The sequence below is a fragment of the Ambystoma mexicanum genome, chromosome 1p, assembly GCF_040938575.1.
Source record: "Ambystoma mexicanum isolate Mex_15411 chromosome 1p, UKY_AmexF1_1, whole genome shotgun sequence".
NCBI classification, from domain to species: domain Eukaryota; kingdom Metazoa; phylum Chordata; class Amphibia; order Caudata; family Ambystomatidae; genus Ambystoma; species Ambystoma mexicanum.
Genome location: NC_090921.1, coordinates 1,010,883,081 through 1,010,902,819, shown reverse-complemented (window position 1 = coordinate 1,010,902,819; position 19,739 = coordinate 1,010,883,081). Strand labels below are relative to the sequence as shown.

The 19,739-nt window shown below is 46.1% G+C and overlaps 1 protein-coding gene across 3 annotated transcripts in view; it reads left to right on the top strand.

Annotated features, from left to right (window-relative positions):
* PDPR (pyruvate dehydrogenase phosphatase regulatory subunit) overlaps positions 1–19,739 on the top strand; it is a 1,147,433-nt gene that overhangs the window by 17,602 nt on the left and 1,110,092 nt on the right. The window contains exon 2 of one of the 3 annotated variants that reach the window (XM_069655120.1): positions 3,387–3,473. The exons of the other annotated variants lie outside the window; for them this stretch is intronic. The gene's annotated coding sequence lies outside the window, so the exon portion shown is untranslated. The remainder of the gene's footprint in view (positions 1–3,386; positions 3,474–19,739) is intronic. 3 annotated transcript variants of the gene reach the window in all.

The window sequence follows — 19,739 nt, the reverse complement described above, 5'->3', positions numbered from 1 at the left end:
CAATTCAATGTCTGTCTGATGGATCCTCACCCATCACTGATGCCCTGCCTTACTGTCCCCTGCAGGCACATCATTTGTCAATGACTGGGAACTGCCGACCACATCTAGGGGCACCAGGGCACGGACCCGCCGCTGGACTTCCATCACCTACAGCCAGGAGACCAGCACATCCGGCAGCAGACCGGAGCGGCCAACAGCATCTGCGTCCCAGCCCCCCAGCCAGCAGAAGGCACCTGAGTCCAAGGCACCCCGCCAGCAGGAGGCACCAACGTCCAAGGCACCCCGCAAGCAGGAGGCACCTGCGTCCAAGGCACCCTGCCAGCAGGATATACTTGTTGGCCAGCCAGCCCGCCAGCAGGATGTACTTGTTGGCCAGCCAGCCCACCAGAAGGGTGAACCTGCACCACTTCCACAAGTGAATGGCGCGGACAACATTGGGGACGAAGGTGGTGTGGAGTACATACCAAGTGACCAGAGCTATGTGGATGCTGTTGGCTTTAGTCCCATGGGCCTTCGTAGCCCACAGCCCATCCAACATCCAACAATGCGTAACGTACACGACATTGAGGGGCGCCTCTCAAGGCTGGCGAAACGTCAACAAGTAATGCACACGATGGTGCTGCAATACATTGCAGAGGTGCAGCTCATGCGCCAGACAATGCAGGACACCGCCAGGACCACTGCATGTCTGTTGGACTGAGCCACGGAGGGTGTGCACCATCTTGCACGGCGTGTGAGGGAGGGCAATGGCAAGATCTCATCCCTTGTGGAGTCCATAGCTGTGTTGGTCCAGGCAATAGCCGAACAACAGCACATTACAAAGCCACTGGGGCCATCCTCCAGCACAACACCCACTAGTTCCTGGCAAAGCAGCCCTTTGCGTCGGTCGCAGCGGCCCACTCGCCTGGCAGGGGGGCACACACCTCCAACAAGAAGGGGTCATAAATAGGACAGGGATGTGGTGGGCAAGGCATAAAATAAGCTGTATTGAATCGCAATTTGCGATACGATACCGCTGGTTTGCCTTTCATTTTGGAATCATGTCGCAGAAACTGCAATATGATTTATGGCACCGAGCGCAGAGCTTAAAAGGCACAGATTACTGCCCGAACGGACGGGAGAAATATTATTTACTGCTACTTTCCAAGCACCCAGGCCCGCACTAATAACGTAGCCTGCTACAGAAGGCACTTTATATTTTCTTTCAGTCTCGTGATTAAAGGTGTCACAAGCGCTTTACGCTTTAATCACAAGATTGAAAAAAAATTAAAAATGCCCTCTGCAAGCAGGCTATGGTATTGCTGCAGGCCTGGCTGCTTAGAAAGTGGAAGTATACAATATCTCTCCCGCCCAAATAGGGAGAAGAAATATTATTTACTGTCACTTTCTAAGCACCAAGGCCTGCACTAATAACATTAATAGCATAGCCTGCTACAGAAGGCACTTTGCATTTTCTTTCAGTCTCGTGCTTAAAGGTGCCACAAGCGCTTTAATCACGAGACTGAAAGAACATTTAAAATGCCCTCTGCAAGCAGGCTATGCTATTACTGCAGGCCTAGCTGCTTAGAAAGTGGAAGTATACAATATCTCTCCCGCCCAAGTAGGGGGAAGAAATATTATTTACTGCCACTTTCTAAGCACCAAGGCCTGCACTAATAACATAGCCTGCTACAGAAGGCACTTTGCATTTTCTTTCAGTCTCGTGCTTAAAGGTGCCACAAGCGCTTTAATCGCGAGACTGAAAGAACATTTAAAATGCCCTCTGCAAGCAGGCTATGTTATTACTGCAGGGCTTGCTGCTTAGAAAGTGGCAATATATATTATCTCTCCCGCCAATATGGGCGGAAGAAATATTATTTACTTCTACTTTCTAAGCACCCACGCCCGCACTAATAACATAGCCTGCTGCAGAAGGCAGTTTGCGTTTTCTTTCAGTCTAGTGCTTAAACGTGCCACAAGCGCTTTACGCTTTAATCACGAGACTGAAAGAATATTTAAAATGCCCTCTGCAAGCAGGCTATGTTGTTGGCCTAAGGTGACCAGATGTCCCTTTTATGCCGGGACTGTCCCGGTATTTGGTGCTCTGTCCCCCTTTCTCAAGATTATGTTCCCATTGGAAACTGCAGTGGTCTTAGTTTTTTGTAGTAGGTCTTTATAGCTTGCAGGCAGGAATGCACAATCTCGCACAGAAGAAATGCTTTATTTTACAAATTATGATAGTGCTAGTTTGTAATAAATGTATTATAATATGTGTTTCTTTGAACAGCAACACTTAAACCCCCTTCTCCTCCAAACGCTACTGAAGTGTAGTGCCTTAACAGCCACTTTCAAGAGTTATTCCTACTTTTATGTTAGTTGCCATGTCCCAGTTTTTTTTTACTTTTTTTATTTGGTCACCCTATGGTGGCCTAATGGGCATTACAAAGATGTTCCATTACGGATCAGGGTGCAATGGAACCCTGGCTTTCAGTCTTGTGATTAAAGTGCTTGTGGCACCTTAATCACGGGACTGAAGGATTATCTAAAGGCCCTCTGCAGCACCATGCTGTTATGAGTTCGGGGCCTGGGTGCTTAGAAAGTGGGTGGAAATAATTGCCACTTTCTTAGCACCCAGGCCCGCACTCATAACAGCATGGTGCTGTAGAAGGCCTTTAAATATTCCTTCAGTCTCGTGATTAAGGTGCCACGAGCATTTAATCACAAGACTGAAAGCCAGGGTTCCAGTGAAACCTGATCCATTTTGGAACGTCTTTGTATGTCAGATAACTGCAGTTTTAAAGCACACTGCTATCCATCTATATAATCTGATGTAAGACTGTGACATGCCAACATCCTGGAACCAGTTTCAAAAATAGTAAGTAGCATATGATGACATCACAGTAGATAAAATAATCTGGGGGTTAACAGCCGCCGATTATCACTGAACAGCCAGGCAGCAGGAAGTTGAAACAATAATACCCACTGAAAAGCTATAAATCCTATATAAAGCCTATGTCAGCAAGTGCCTGCTGTGGAGGAACCCGTGTGAAAAGGCAACAAGGTGATAACACTTCTGTATACCCCAAGGGAAGTGACGGCCGGCTCCCGCAAATGCAGCTAAGGCATTAAGCCCCAGAACAAATGTATATACAGATAAATAAATTGCTGTGTTATTATATAACACTGCAAGCTGGCAACATGGGGTAGTTGCTGTGGACATCCCTGAGGCTCATGGCCCTTATCAACTGAAAAGGTTGAAGGGCCCGGATGCTGTCCCTGATTGCAGGGCACATTGTTAGCAAGTGGCTGGCAGTAATATTTCTCCTACCCGTTCTGGTGGGACAAATATTTCCAGCCACTTACGCACATTGCTGTGAGTAATCAGTTGCTATTTGTCTGTTTTGTAGACATTGGAATGTGTCTGTAGAGGACAATAAGAGGAAAGAGTGAACCTTCACACTGACTTTGACAACAAACGAAGAGTAACCAGAGAGGTAAGAAAAGCATAGCCCATCTTTTTATACTAAAAAAAATCTTTTGTGTTGGTGCCATAGGCAGTGCCTTACAAGAATGGAACAATATTTAAAAGGCCTTTTGCAAGCAAGTTGTGATATGGTGCTGTCACTTGTAGTCTTATATTCAGGGTGGTGCAAATACTCCCCCAAAGGTGGTTGCTTCAAGTGATTTGTGTTCTTTACAAATAAACCACCATTTTGTGGTGCTTGAAACGCAAAACAAATGTGTACTAACTGGAGCTTGAAAGGTATATGGTAAGTTGCTGGCAAATTCTGGCTTCATTGCTTAACCAGACTGTGTGATCCTGGGCAAATCATTTGACCCAACCCAGCCACACCAGTGTGCTGGCAAGAACAGAAATGTGAATCATTTATCCTTAGTTAGTGTTGGCGGCCTGTTGGGCATTACATTGCACAATTTGCTGCTAACGGTCCACTCAGTACTTCAAACATTGCTGTGGAGTCACAAAATGCGGTGCCTTTGCGCCATAGGTTTAGAGAAGAGATTTCCTACCTCTTGGGCACCGTGATGATTTTTCTGTTGGCTTTTAGGTGTCTGGGATGGCACTCCCTCTTTAGATTGTTTATTTTGATCTTTTAAATCATCTCCGTTTTTGCTGTCTTGCAATAAGCCAGACCACAAATAGATGATTACATTTTAACTTGCTGGGCCCATTTGTCTCGCAGATGAAACCTTATGGCCCTAGTAACTGGTAGGTGCTGCATCAGGGCCTCAATGACCTGGGCAGACCAAGAGACCTGCATCTAGCCATTTGGTTCTGCAGAATAAGATAACTAATATCCCCAATTTGTCATAAACTTATTGTAGCTGCTGTCTTCATCTTGGGCAGTTGCTTGTGACTGTGAAATGAAACTTGATAATAAAATGAAAAGGACACACACACACAATTGAGTCTTTATTGATGTCTTGTTGAGATGGACACTGCACTATGCACCACTGACTGCTGCATCAGCCAGCTGCACAGAGCCTTGAACTGAAAAATGTTTTCAGAGCTTTTTTTTAATCAGATCTATTTATGTAGTCCATTCATGCAGTAAATCTTTACATTTTACACTCATTGCACTAATGTATTACTTCAGAAGCACATAGAAATGCTGTATTCTTGATAATTGTATGTCTTGGGGTAAAACTAACTTCTGGTGACATTTAAAATAGGAGTACACAATTGATAATCAAATAAGTGCATTTGCTAATCAAAAATATTTTAATTAGCAAATTCTGCTAATCAATTTTTGAAAACTAATTTATGCCTTGTGGGGAGGGATAGTTGGGAGGTGGTGTGGGGATATTAGCTGGGGATGTCAGTGGTAGGCAAGGACATTCACAATTGTACATAGTTGATATTTTCACAATACATCTAGTGTTGCAAAAAAACATGAATGGACATTGCTCCTTGAGTGTGAGTGCATTTATTCATGTACAATATCCAGTGCCCAGTGTGATCCATGTCCAGTGCCCAATGTGCTTGATGGGAAATGCTGTGTCTGTTGGAGTTGCTCAAAAGTAGTGGTGAATTAGTTCACACCGTGTGGCACGGCCATCATTGCCTTCGTGGCGCTGTGCATCATCATCATCCTCCTCATCATCTTCGTCCTCAGTCTCAGGTGGCAGCATGTCCATCTCTAGGGGCAAGGGGACGTTGCGCCGGATGCACATGTTGTGCAACATGGCACAATTTTGCCCACCTTTTCTGGCTGGTACATGAGGTTTCCCCCAGATCTACTGAGGCAGTGGAACCTGGCCTTCGACAAGCCAAACGTCTGCTCGCTGGTGCAGCGAGTGCGTACATGGTCACGGTTGTACGCCTGTTCGTCCCTGTTGTGTGCTTGCCTGATGGGGGTCCTGAGCCATGGTATCAGGGGATATCCGGCATCACCTGCACCAGAGCAAGAGAAAGAATACATGTCAGTTTCTTTGCCATTTAATGTTGCTACAGGCTGTCTGGTGTCCATTTGAGAAGAGTAACATGCACAGACAATAGTTAATTTAGATGGCATATCTAATTTTCATGTACCTCAAGGGAACTTGAGCAGGATGCGTATAGGGGGCAGGGGGGTAGTGCAGTTGCTTTCACATGGACTATTCACAGTCAACTTGTCCTCTGCAATGTCCGTATGACTGACGACAATTGATGTAAAATCAATGAATGTGTTACAAATGAAGGTGGACTGTCCCTGTACAGCGGTACTTTAGACATTTTACAAGATTGACATTTGTGATTTAGTGGTAATCAATGGTATGCAGTCTCCATTTGCAGTCCTTCATATAGACATCCTTAAACATCCTAACCCATTTGACAAGAAAACATATCTTCCAATTGTATGTGTGAGGGGGTCAAGGGTGACATTATATCAATAAGGGTGGGTGAGTGTATTCATGTATGATAAACGCTGAATTTGGTGAGGCTGCAAATTTACAATCATGTATTATCGGTATAGGAGGCATTTCCATTTCTTACAATCTGGTCTAAACGCATTGTACTTGAAGGTGTCCCTGAAGGAGACATGAGAAGGGACCTAACAGGCAGTGAAATGTGTCTGCAGTCACTGAATTATTCTGTGCAGCAGCTGCTGTAATCTCAGGCTGAGCATCATGACTTGTGTTGTTACCTAACTGTCTTTTTTCTAGTCATTCTTGCTCAATATGGTTTGGCGCATTGTGGTACATGTGGTTTCAGTTTCATGCTTGGCGACATTACATGTAGTTGTGTACGCAGTGAATGTTTTACATGCATAGTGCCACTGTGTTGCACCGTCAATTACACCTGGACACTCGCATATTTTGATGCAATGACAATGCTGTGTATGGTCATGTCCGGGTAGTAAGGTACCTTGGTCTTATTCCGCATCTACCTTTGCCTTTTGATGGCCTATCCAGCCTCTGTGTACTTTCACCGATGTTTGTTAAAGGTTCCGCAATATTTCAGCTGGATTAATGATGTATTGTTGTATGCAGTGTGCACATCCGCTGGTAATGCATCTTGTGCTGGCTCTATTTCACCACTGCACTTGGCCTTGTAGTTGGACTCCCCGAGCAGCCAGGTTGGCTGTGCGGATGACTGCCCCCCACACCCCAATTCCACACTCCACTTGGCCTCGCAGTTGGACTCGCCCAACAGCCAGGTACGGTGTCCAGCGCGTCGTACTATGTAGCAGGGCTGCATGGGGTTGTGCAGCACCATAGACTCATGTGTAGGGCCAGGGAATCTTGCACAGCAATGTGTGATTAGTTGGCGGACATCACAAACCATCTGCACGTTGAGGGAATGATACAGATTCCTGTTGCGGTACACTACCTCCACAGCATGCCTGACCACCAGCTCCACATGTGTGCAGTCGACCGCACCAAATACATTAGGGATGCCTGCAAGTGCATGGAATGCTATTTTGGTTGCATTCACCTCCTCCCCAGTTTGTGGTAAGCTGATGTGGTTGCGTACGTGGTACAGAAGTGCATCTAGCACCTGGAAGAGGACACAGGAGAAACAGGGTTGGTAGATTCCATGCAGCTGCCCCACTGTGTGCTGATATGTCCCTGTGGCTAGGAAGTGTAGCACAGACACTACCTTCAGCAAGGGGGGGGGGGGGGTGGCTGTCCGGGTATTAATTAGGCCCACCAAGTCATCATGTATCAGGTACACTATTGTTGGGGATGGTGTCCCTGTCTAGCCGGTACAGGGTGTGGATCTGAGCGAGGGGTGAGATGGAATGAGGGGACCCTTAGGCGAGGGATTGTTGGCTGCCTGCGGGGTACAACCTGCTGCACGTTAGGGATTTGCTGGGCATTGATGGCCCTCCTTCTCCTCATGCGCCTCAGCCTCACTGCCTCTTCAATCAGTAGCTCTGCAGGCATGTCCTCCAGCTCCAGTACTGCTAGTGCTAATGGTAGCATTGTGGTTTTGGGAGGGTGTGGGGTGTGTGAGTGGTCCTTTTGTGCTGTTGCACTGGCCATTGCCCCCACCTGTGCTCATTTTGTGCACCTGTGGCATGTTTAGACACACCAGGATCCACTTAACGCCTGGTCCACGATGCCAGTCTTTACAGCATCATTTCTACGCTATTACCGGCATGTACATGCAAGTAGTTGCGTTACCATGCAACTCTGAAAGTGACCTTAGTTGATCCATGCTGGTGTCACTGAGACGGCTACCGCGTGTCACTGCAGACACTGGCAACGGTGTTGCTGGGCACTGCGGGTCCCTGAGGATGCCAGTAACACAGTTATCGCAACTCGGACGACACCGGTCAGGGAAAAAGGTGCTGGTGCGGATATACCGGCAACACTATTTCCAGACCGCCATAGTTGTAGTGAGGCCCCATCTCTCCCTAAGGTTCCTTGAAATGTTAATGCCTAGCGCTGTTGATTTTGCAAAATTGACCTTAAACCCTGATGCTTTCCCAAATGCTTCAATTTCTTGCCATAGGGCTATCACGGTCAGGAGGGCATCGTCTGCGTACATGGCCGCTTTTGTAAGCTTCGCCTTTTACCTCTATTCCGTTTATTAATGGATTCTGGGGGATTCTGCTGGCAAATGGCTCCATAGAGAGCACAAATATTAGTGGTGACAAGAGTCTGCCCTGCCGCCTGCCTCTGGAGATTTTGGGCGGTCTTGTGCCGTTTATTCGAAGTGACGTGTTAGGGTGGTGATAGTTGGCTAGGGTCCACTTCAGGAACTTCGGGCCGAACCAGAAGTGGGTTAGTGTTTCCTTAACATATCCCCAGTCCAGCATGTCAATCGCTTTGTGTGCGTGAAGTGAAAGGATTGCCATTTCCACCCCAGCCCTATTTGTGGTTTCGATTATGCTTAGAGTGCGTCTGATCTTGTCCTGTGTGCTGCGACCTGGGACAAATCCCGTTTGGTCTGGATGGATCAATTCTGGGAGGATCTTTGCTAATCTGTGTGCTAGGATCTTTGCGAATATTTTAGCATTGTTATTCACTAGTGTGATGGGCCTATATAATGCACATTGCTCTGGGTTTTTCCCTGGCTTTGGGATTTGCACTGTTAGGGATTCCTCCATTAAGGGCGTGATGCTGCCTGTAGAGAGAAACGTGTTGTATAGGGATGCCAGGTGGGGGGCTAATATGTGAGCACATTGTTTGTAAAACAGTGCTGTAAGCCCATCAGGGCCTGGGGCTGTGTTTTTTTTAGGGTGCGTATTATTTCGGCTACTTCCTCATTGGTTATTGGGAGCTCCAGGGACTCTAGTTGAGGATGGGGACTTCCCTTTTTGGTAGCTTGCAGGTGCTGGATCTGTGCTGCCTTGTCTGTTGGGGTACCAGACATCACTTCCCTGTGGTGGTCTGCCGTGATCTCCAGTTTCTCTCTCTCTCTCTGTGTAGCGGGGCCTACCGCTCGAAAAGGTAAATATTCTAGATAATGTTTGTGTAGTATCCTACATTTTTCAAGCAGAGCGAATGTGAACCTGTTCGTGGGTAATGAGTATGTTACATAAAACCCTGTTTTAAGAGGTTGAGAATAAAATATATGTCCCTCAGAAGGATATGGAAATGATCTGTCCATTGCACCATATGCCTTTCTAGAATCGCCACATTTGTGGGGCCTGAGATTAAGTGACCAAGGGAGCCACTTCATTCAAAATATCTAGGAAGTTCCATGAACCCCATTAATTTTCCAAGCCGCTCCTAGTGGAAACATTCCATAGTAAATCATTCAAATAAGCTTTATTTTGGTACAACAAGGCCATAAAATCGTACCTATAAATATACAAAAGCATCTCATCACACATTTAAAACACTTAGTGATTTCACAGCTGTATAACATACTAGGCAACCATTAGAAGCAATTTAAAAGCAGAGCATAGCAGCAACAAATTACAAAGCAGCAAACCAGTGCAAATTATTCTATATGGCGGGCATGGCTTTGTCTCAATTGCCAGGCTTTGAAGAAAAACGGGATACCACAAACACTACATGTTAATGACCTGTTAGTTTGCAGATTGTATATGCATCTGCCAAGTCACCAAAACTATTGGATGAAGCCATTTCTCCATTAGCGGCCTTTACTTGATCGTTAACGCCTGATCCAGGCTGCCGGAATGGGTGTTATCGGCCCAGGGCCCGAGTTAAAAGGACAGAGCGAAGCAAGGGCATTTAACAAGAGGACCAGGTCGATAACCCCTGATCCGGCACACTAGAGAGGGTGTTTACGCTATTAACCAATCCGGTAACCTGGGGTGGTGAGAGCAGTGTATTTTGTTTGAATGTATTTATTTATTTATTTAGCGCTAAGGACGGGCCCGCAGGCATGGGAGCGCTAGAACAAAAACTAAGAAAACAGATTCCAGTCAAGTAACAGAGCAGAACAGTAGGGCATTTACAAAGAAATCAATGAAACAGAGCTGTCTTTGGACCATGCTTGAAGCAATCAATGGAGCGACATGCCTTTAAATAGGATGGAGGGCATTTCAGCATTTTGGTGCTGCATAAGTGAAAGACCCCTGAGAAACCATGGTCAGTCTGGCTCTAGGCACAGACAAAAGAAAATAATTATTAGATCTAAGCACCCTCAGTGAGGGTTGCCAACAAAGTCTGTTGGATAGATACACTGGGGTGTGCCATATAGACACCTATTGTGTGATGGACAGCGGGTGAAAGGTGATTCTGGAGGCCACCAGAAGCCAATGCAGGGCTTTCCTGGCCTCCTAGATATGATCACTCGTGCGAATGCCCTTAACTGTCCGCACAGCATTATTTTGCACCATCTGTAGTCTGGCGATTTTTCCTTTGCCAATGCCATTTCAGTAGACTCGAACAGTACTACAATGTAATGCCAACTATAGCCCTGGCTATGGTAGCATAATTATTGTGGGTCAGAAAAGGTCTTAGCTGGGCTAATAGTTTTAAGATAATACGAAGAGAATAAGACAAGGCTGCTCACATGCACCGTTCATATTGAGTTCCTGATCAAGGATAATACCCAGGGTTTTTACCTTGGGAAGTGTGGCAATAACGGATCCTGCTATTAGAAATTCATGAAACTCAGGACTGAGTTTTCTCAGCTGGGCTGCCATGCCTGTTCTCATCAGCTCGGTTTTAGGATCATTAAGGGCTAAGCCATTCTACAAATGACCTTAAATTACAAGTATTGAGTGCATCACGCCCGATACTTAATTCAAAACCATGTGACAGTAGGGGCTCCAATAGGAACCCATAAGTGTAAGAGCTGATCGCGTTTCCACAGATACAAACACAAGATCACTTGACTCTATGGGCTCCAATCGAAACGTAATCATGCAGCCGCCTTTCCGCATTTAAAGAAACGTCGGGCATCACATTACGCATGCATCCTGGGCCACGGCCACGTTGAAATCCGGAAGACGGCACCGCACGGAATGAAGATGGAACTATCCGAGGTAGGAAGCAGACATTTACAACTAGGCGAACGCTCGAAGGGCTTTAGTCAGCATATCCTTAACCACCTTTCCTCTCTCTCTCTCTCTCTCCCCCCCTCTCCCCCTCTCTCTCCCTCTCGTTGCTGCCAGCTTTCTATACGCGACAGAACAAGCATTCGTAATTGCTTCCCGAGGAGCAGCTTTATAAGATACGGCTTCCCGCCACCTAACGGATCTCTTTCACCGTGTACACTTACAACGTGAATAGGACCACGGGACGTTTAACCTGAAGGTAAATGTTGTCAAGCTCAATGAATATATGGGCAGCCTCTCCTCCACCCTTACTGTCTGTAATGTGGGTACTTGGTTGCCCTTCTCTGTTTCTAGCCTTATACACTGACCACAAAAGTGATGGGTGGAAGGTTTCAAATGAATCTAAACCACTGGCAATTGCTCTGGGCAACCTTCCACACCACCGTTTTTTAGCCCGTCTGCGCCATTGCAAAAGGGGACCTGCCATGTGCAAATCAGTCAGCAGCTGCCGCCACCGAAGGTAGCAGCCCAGCCCGAACTGCTAGGCCAGGTCCCCTCTGCACAGAAAACCAAGCAACCCCAGACGTGTTTCGTCCTTGTTGGACCTCCTGAGTGAGGTGCAGCCCGGTTCCCTGTGGCGCAGCGAGCAAGGGACCCACATCTGGGCATACCCTCTCTCACAAGGAGAAACAAACTGACCACAAAAGTGATGGGTGGAATGTTTCAAATGAATCTAAACCACTGGCAATTGCTCTGGGCAACCTTCCACACCACCGTTTTTTAGCCCATCTGCGCCATTGCAAAAGGGGACCAGCCATGTGCAAATCAGTCATGGCTTGGCAGGTGAAGAACGATGGTCTGGAGGGTTGCCCAGAGCAATTCCAGAGGTTAAGATTTATTCAAAACCTTCCAGCCATCACCTCTTGTTTTGCCTTTGTCTCCCCGAGTGGGACGGTTATGCCCAGACGTGGGTCCCGTGCCTGCGGGGCCTAGAGACCCAAGCTACTCCTCACTGATGAGGCCCAACAAGGCTGAAACATGTCTGGGGATACTTGTGGTCTCGTGCAGAAGGCAAGTGACCTAGCAGTTCGGGCTGGACTACCCCTTTGGGGGTGGGGCCAAGCCTGATTTGCATATGATCTTTCCCCTTTAGTAATGGCTTGGCAGGCGAAGAACGATGGTCTGTAGAGTTGCCCAGAGCAATGCCAGAGGTCAAGATTTATTCAAAACCTTCCAGCCATCACCTCTTTTGTTTTGCTATTGTCCAACCTTATACAGACAATACAGTAACCAGTGGGATATATGATCTGGCTCCACCCTCCAGCACCTATTAGTGATGACTTCACCGCTCTGCGCATTCATCGCCTTTAGAGCACTCTGTCTTGGCATGTATGATGGGTCATTCTAGACCATCTTACTGAGGGTAAGCCATTTCCATAAAACACACTAGTGACAGTGCTAGCAACAACTGTAAAATTGTGAAATTCCATCTCCGGGTTGTACCAAAGGCTTGATTTAAGGAACCTTCTGTGATGTAGTTTTTTTAGAGAAAGACTCTGTAGTGTTCGGATCCCTGTGTGGTCCCTATGCTGGCTTTCAGTGTTTATTGAATTGACACCATTTGAGAAGCCAAATCGAGTTAGTTAAAAACTCGCAACTGGTAATTGAATACTAGTGTTTTTGGCAGGACATTTAGATACAAGTTCTGATTGTCTCTTCTTGTTTTCTTCTTTCCTTAGGTAACAGATGGACTGACAAAGTTTTTGTTTTTGTGGATGTATATACAACAGAAATTAATTGTAGCAAAATTATTTGACGCTACTATCTGTATTTCTTTGTGGATAGAATCGAATTGTTAAATGCCCAATTGTTGGGTTGGTTTCTCTTTTTTATCTATTTTAGCTTACAGCGCCTCGGGCGCAACACAGTGTGTAAATTATTGACCAAGACCTGACGGCTCCCTGACAAATTTCCCTTCACTTGGTTTATACCCTTTTTTTTGTTTGCTTGTTGGAAAGAAACATGTTGGATGGAATATTTTGATTGAGAAAATGCTATGTTGTTTGAGAAAACCTTGTTTATTTTGTTAAAATAACTGTGTATTTGCACTAGTACAAGACCCTTTATCTGCAAATACCTCAAACCTTGGAGGGCAGCTACTTTGACCAGCCCCCCACACCCATTAGACCGACTGTCTATTCAGTGCTTCTGCACTATCTTTTTATTGTTGAAGCTGAAGAACAAGAGAGGCAAAGTTGAGTGGAAATAAACCACATTGTTCCTCTCTAGAATCATTCTATGTCAGTACAATATTTATAGTGTACTGTTTTGTTCTTCATTTTGTGTTTTTGTGAGTTTTTATGATTGACTTTTGTATATCAATAAAATTCATATATTTTTCTAGATTGTTGACACTGCCTGCTAATTTAATGAAATAGGGGCAGACTATCATTCAATTACATTGTTGGTCCAGAGGTTACCTGTGTGAAATAGAATCAAGATGCCCGTTTGACCCTAATGTTAATTACTAAAGGTTGTTGACCTTTTGGAAGGTGGTTGAATACGGGCCTTTTCGTCCCTCTCTACCTCATTTTTTGTGTTATTGGTACTAAGCCATTCTCCACCATCCAATTCTGGGTGAGATAAAACATTGACTTTATGGTTTCCATGTCTCTCTAGTTTGATCACCTGAGAAAGGTATGAGACACTGAGTATCATCAGCGTAGTTGGTGTATAACGCCTCAGTACCATGTAGCAGATCAAATAGAGACAGGGTCAAGATGTTAGATAATGTGGGTGCCAAGCAGGATCCCTGAGGGACTCTGCAAGTCACTGGAAAATCTGCAGCCTCCAGAGAACACGCTAGCTGAGCGTTCTGACAAAAAACGATTTGACCCAGTTGGCCGCTGCTAGCAAAAAAGAGGCAGAATGTAATGGCCTGGAAACCAGCAGCGTGTGGTCAACTCGGTCAAAGGCTGCAGACAGATCCAGCAGCATTATGAGGGCTATGTCACCTTTCTCATCAACCTGAACAATGCTTTCCTTGAAATGAGGCAGGGCTGATTCTGTGTAGTGAGCACTACGAAAACCCGACTGCAGCTGGCCTAAGATGTTGTTCTTAGTCAAAAATTCCTGTATTTGGATATAGACATCCCAATCCAGGATCTTAAACAGATACGGTACATTGATGATAGGCCTATACTTTGAAGTAGCATTAGGATCAAGCAATGATTTCTTAAGTAAGGGTGATATCCACGCCTGCTTAATTCATGGCAAATCTTTCACTAAAAGAAGTGTTGATGCATTTAGTGATCAGTGGAATAAGCTGTGAGGCACAGGCCTTAACAACCATTGCAGGGCATACATCTCCTTTGCAGTGGGTGGGTTTCAGTTAAATAACTGAGACCTCTGGTTCCGTAACCATGCAAAACTCAAAACGGGGACCGTATTCTCCAAACTTGGCGGATTAATGTTTGACCGTGGGCCCTTATGCGCAGTACGTTTGCTAACAATGCCATCCCAGATTTTCTTGATCTTATTCACGCTAGCATCAAATGGATGTGCACCAGCCTGTTTCCTTTGTAACTGATGGAGCAGCTGGACAAGGGTCTTCTGGCTCCTTAAGAATTGGCGAAAGATCTTTAGTATTCGAGCTAGCATTTTATATCCTCTGATCATAGATCCATTGTTTAGCTAAAATGATGGCACGTTTGTGAGCTTTAACAGCAAGATTATATTTATTTCTGTTATGCTATGAGTTTATTTTCTTTAGTGTTTCAAAGACTTTTCACTTGGCAGTCTTTTAATTCATGGATTTCGGCTGAGTACCAAACCATAAGAGTTCTTAGGCCTAACAGACCACGTTTTAACCGGGGCAACTACATTCGTAGCATTGAACAGTCTCAGCCAATTCAGCTGCCGTTGCACAGGTAGCGAAGCTGTTCAATGCTGTTCCCAAATGGGGTGCCATTAATTCAGCAAGGCTGTGCGTATTTCTAGATGTAATAGTGATCCTTTCTGATTTACATTCTTTCTACTGAGAGAAATGGGCAATGTTGAAATGGATCAGAGTATGATCTGACCAAGGAAAAGGAATCGGCGCAACATTCAAAACGGACACATTATGGCGCATGACCTAATCAAGTGTCCTACCCTTTAATTAGGTTGTGTCTGTAACCTGATGTGCAAAGCCCAAGTTAGTCAGTATAGACTTAGTGACAGTGACCATGGGGCCAAAACCATCAAAGAGCCTGAGATTAAAGTCTCCCAGAATGATAACTTTAGACAAGGGTTTAAGCCAAGGCATCATCATGTCACAGAATTGTGAACAAAAGTCTGGTATTGTGGAAGGAGGTCTGTACATGAGAATGAAGTTGAAAGCAGTGTTTATGATCAGCAAGCAGTTTAATACACAAGGTATCATAGCCCGACGGTCCTGAGATGGTAGCTTCATGTATCTGTAGCCTGGAGGGATAGCAAGGGCAAGCGCAGGGCCAGCTGCATCGTGCAGCCAAGTTTCTGTCACTGCAAAGACCCCAATGTGCTATCCACAATATAATCTGAAATCTTGTTTGCATGTCGTGGAGTGGGTGTTCAGCAATAGGCAATTAAGGGTCCTGATAGGGTTCTGACTCTACAAGGTGAGTCCTGAATACCTGCAGAAGTACCCACATTACCAATAAGATCACCTCCACCCGTAACTCCAATAATTCCTGAGTCAGTAAACACCACGGTCCCTGATGTAGTGTCAAATGCTGCACTATTGTCAAACCCAGTAGTGTCCATGGGTAATTGTCCCTATATCAGCTGAGTTGCAGAACTGAGCCTGGTATCAACGCTGTCAGATTTATCTAGTCTGGCAGATAATTCCAGGTCACATGAAGTATGTTGATCAACATTCAGTATGTTGAAGACAGTGGTGGAACAAGGCTCCAATAGGCTCCAAGGAGGATGACGGACATAGTGCCTCTGAGATCACTGCAGGAGACACCATTGAGAACAGAGCAGCGCGGTAATGCAAAATGAATTCTCTCAGTAGGCTTGCACCGTAGAGAGGCATTAGTGGTAGTGTTAACCACCACAGAGCTCAATGTCATGGTTGGTGTTAGCAGAGAAGCAGTTTTAAAAAAAAAACAAAACAAAAAAAACTTCCAAACTTTGGGACGTCGGCAGGGAAGCATCTGCCGTAGAAAAATCCTGAACGGCCTAAGTTGTGGAAGGAGGAGACACAAGACTGTCATATGAGGACTCCAAGTTCATAGCACGATAGTGCTCTAAAATGTCTGAAGACCTCATGAATTTGGAGGAAGAAAGCATCCCGAATGTGACAAAGGATGTTGCAGAACAAACAAATGGGTCACAAAGGGAAAAAAACGTACCAAATCTATGTAAGCAAGCACCAACAGGACTTGCTCCGATTCTGAAGAACAGTCCCCCGGCAAGCCAGAAGCAACCCAGTCATTAACCGGTGCAAACCAGCTTCAAGGTGCCGGTGTGAATGCGCCTGAACACAGGTTAAATACTAAAAGGCTGCTGGGAAATGTAGTTCTGCAGCAATATTCACAGGCCTACTTTCACCAGTCCTGATGGCACTAAAGCCAAAAAACAAAGCAAGCACCTAGTGTAAGTAGATGTTAATTAATTTAGATTTAAGTGTGCAATTTAAATATGCAGTTTTTGGTCAGTTACTACATTTCAGCAAATAAACATTTCTTCCTCTAAACGGCAATAGTAAAAGGCAGGCTCTACTCAGAAATAATCAAACTCTCAGTCACACTAGTGCCTGCAACCTAAAGTGAATGACCGGGATGCCGCGTGGCGTCCTGTTCATTCAAACAAAATACTGTCCTAAAATGGCTGCCAGGTAGCTGGAAGGCAGGGCTCCTTACGGCGCCCCTGTTCCATTTCCGTTACATCTGGAGCGAGCGCTGCAGCAGCAGCAGAGGTGGCGGTGCCCTACCGCTTGCCGAAAAACAAAAGGGAAGTGGGGGAGGAAGTGCTACAGTGTGCAAGATTGCTGTTTCTTTGCTACACCCAGCTCAAAAGTGGATTGAAGACTGCCAATAAATTATGATTTTTTTTTAATCCTGTCATTTAGTTGGTCAGAATCACTTTTTCTGAACATTTGCCCAAAAAGAGTAGAGACGTAACTGGGTGAAAATGGGACAGACAATCCAAATCTAGGCAAGATTTTTTCAGTGGTGGACGCACATGTCCCATTTTCAAAGAATCTGGACAACGGCCCTTTTCAAAAGAATAATGAACTAACTAAAGGTGTCACGATGCCTGCCCCCGGAAAGCCAGACCAGGCCCAGCAACCCCGGAAGCAGGCATCATGCCACTTGAAGCATGCCCAAAACCCCAGTTAGGGGCTATTTGGCTACAGTCCTGGCACCTATGGCGCCAGGCTCATAAGATTAAAGTCAGTCCTGGCGCCATGGGCGCCAGGCTCATTACAGAAAAACTTACCTGATGCAGACCATGCTGCATACCTACCTGATGCAGACCATGCTGCACGAAGCCACAAGCCAAATGAGGCTTAGAGGGACTATTTTACCTCAGGGACTCCTTTCCTCTCGGGTGGGGCTGTGGAAGAATACTTACCTGGAACTTCTTCCAAGGCTATTTAAACCACAACCGGACAGCCACACGTGCTTCGCGTTATTCTGCGTGCTGCAGCATAACGCTCACCGTGTCTTCAGCAGCTCCAGTCTTCAGCCACGCCCGCTTCAGCCCTGGAACAAGAAAAGGAGAAGGAGAAGAGATCAGAACAAAACCCTTACCTGAATCCTTGATCCAGCACATCGTCGATCTGGAAGAGAGAAGCCTTCACAGGTGCGTTGCCACGCACCTCGCAGCGCCGCACTGAACTCACCATCCGGGGCTGCATTCCTTTACTCCATCGCGAACCCAGCATCTCCAGGCCATTCTTCAACACCTGGGGGAGACCAGAACAAATAGGTGAGCAAGGGCAATACAAACCACCCCCAAAGACTTACCTGATTACCACAGGGGGGTACTCACCTCATCTCGGGTCGGCGCAGTCAATCCTGCATCACCGCCGCACCCCGGCCCCTAAGGGGAAAAACAAGGACAATACAACCTCTCCCCAAAGACTTACCTGATTTACCACAGGGGGGTACTCATCTCATTTCGGGTCGGCGCAGTTAATTCTGCATCATCGCTGTACCCTGGCCCCAAAGGGGAGAACCACAATAGACTTACCAGGATCTTACCAATTGCCACTTGGAACTCTTCTAGTGGTTTAAATCTGCAACCTGCAAGGAATCTGGTTGAGTGAAGATCAGACTTTTGAACTCTTACGAACGATTGGACTTTAGAGTCAATACTGGAACTCGCCGATTCCTCCACGCCAGTGAAGTAACTGGTTGTCTACGTGCTCCTGCGCTCGACGCAGGATGGAGAGCTCATCTTTCCAAATCACCAGGTGAGATTAAGAGGGGACTTCAGGAGTGTTCTGTGGGCAGACAAGGGGAGTGGGAAGGCGGGTTAACGCTCCGATTACGGGAGGTTAATTCCCCTTCTCCATTGCAGAAAGATATTCGTACGAGTCCAACAAATGAAGCTAAGTGGGTCTGTCCAGTCTGTCATCTACGTGTTACTCTGGTGGAAGCAATAGCGGGCCAGTCCAGATCGACGCCCCCGTGGGAATTAGGTGAGTGTAACAGAACGCGAAGCCTACCCACAAATACCCACCTGGGCATCATGGAGACCTCGGAAACTGATCAGTTGGCCCAATTATTAGGGGAACTATGGGCCGAAGTGCATTCCGCCCGCCAGGAAACCAATGCCCTCAGGAGGGAATTGATAGTATCAAAAGAACAAACAGATGATTTGGCCAGACAGCTATTACAAAGCCAGGCTGGACAAACACCTCTACCTGGACTCTGGGCCAGCCCAGCTCCGGTGCCACCGAGTAACCGGGTGCAGATAAACCTTCCTGGAGCCGTTCCCTTGGCTCCGCCTGAACGCTTTGCCGGAGACCCAAAAAGGTTTGCTATATTCATGAATCAATGTCGCATACTCTTTTTATGTAGACCTGGAGCTTTCCCAAACTATCAAGCCAAGGTAGCTTTTGTACGGTCATATCTCAGCGGCAGTGCAGCGGACTGGTCCATTCCGCTAGTAAATCAGGATGACCCGATTCTTTGAGATTTCCAAGGTTTTTTTTTCGAACAATCATGGAAAGACTGTTCGCCCGATATTCCCAAGGACAGGCTTTGGATAACAAACTTTTATCCTTACGGCAAGGTAATCAGGATCTTTTATCTTACATTGCAACTTTCAATAGATTAGTTGTGGAAACCGAATGGCCTGAAGCCAAGCGAATTACATTATTCCATCGAGGGCTTCGGGGAGAACTCAAGGATGTTTTAGCCCAAGTCGTGAACCCGCCTCTAGACTGTGCTGAATATATAGGTTTTGTGGTCCAGTTAGATCACAGACTTCAAACCAGAAAGGCTGATCGAACCAAGTTTGAAAACAGGGTCTTGGTTAAAACCTACGTAAGCTCTAAGGGGGGTAGATGCCTCAGAACCCATGCAAATCAGGGGGTTAGAGGACCCTTAACCCAAAAGGAAAGAGAAAGAAGACGGCAACAGCAATTATGTCTATATTGCGGGGCTACTGGTCATTTCCTTCGGAACTGCCCTGTAAAACCACCCAAGAAAACTATAGGAGCAGCAGACGAAAACCACTTGAAACCTGACTCGGGAAACGACCACGCCCGGCAAGCGTAGAGGTCAGCTTGCCGAGCTTAAAGAAGGACACTCTGACCTCGCATTTCACCATACCCATGGTCCTTATAGATCCAGA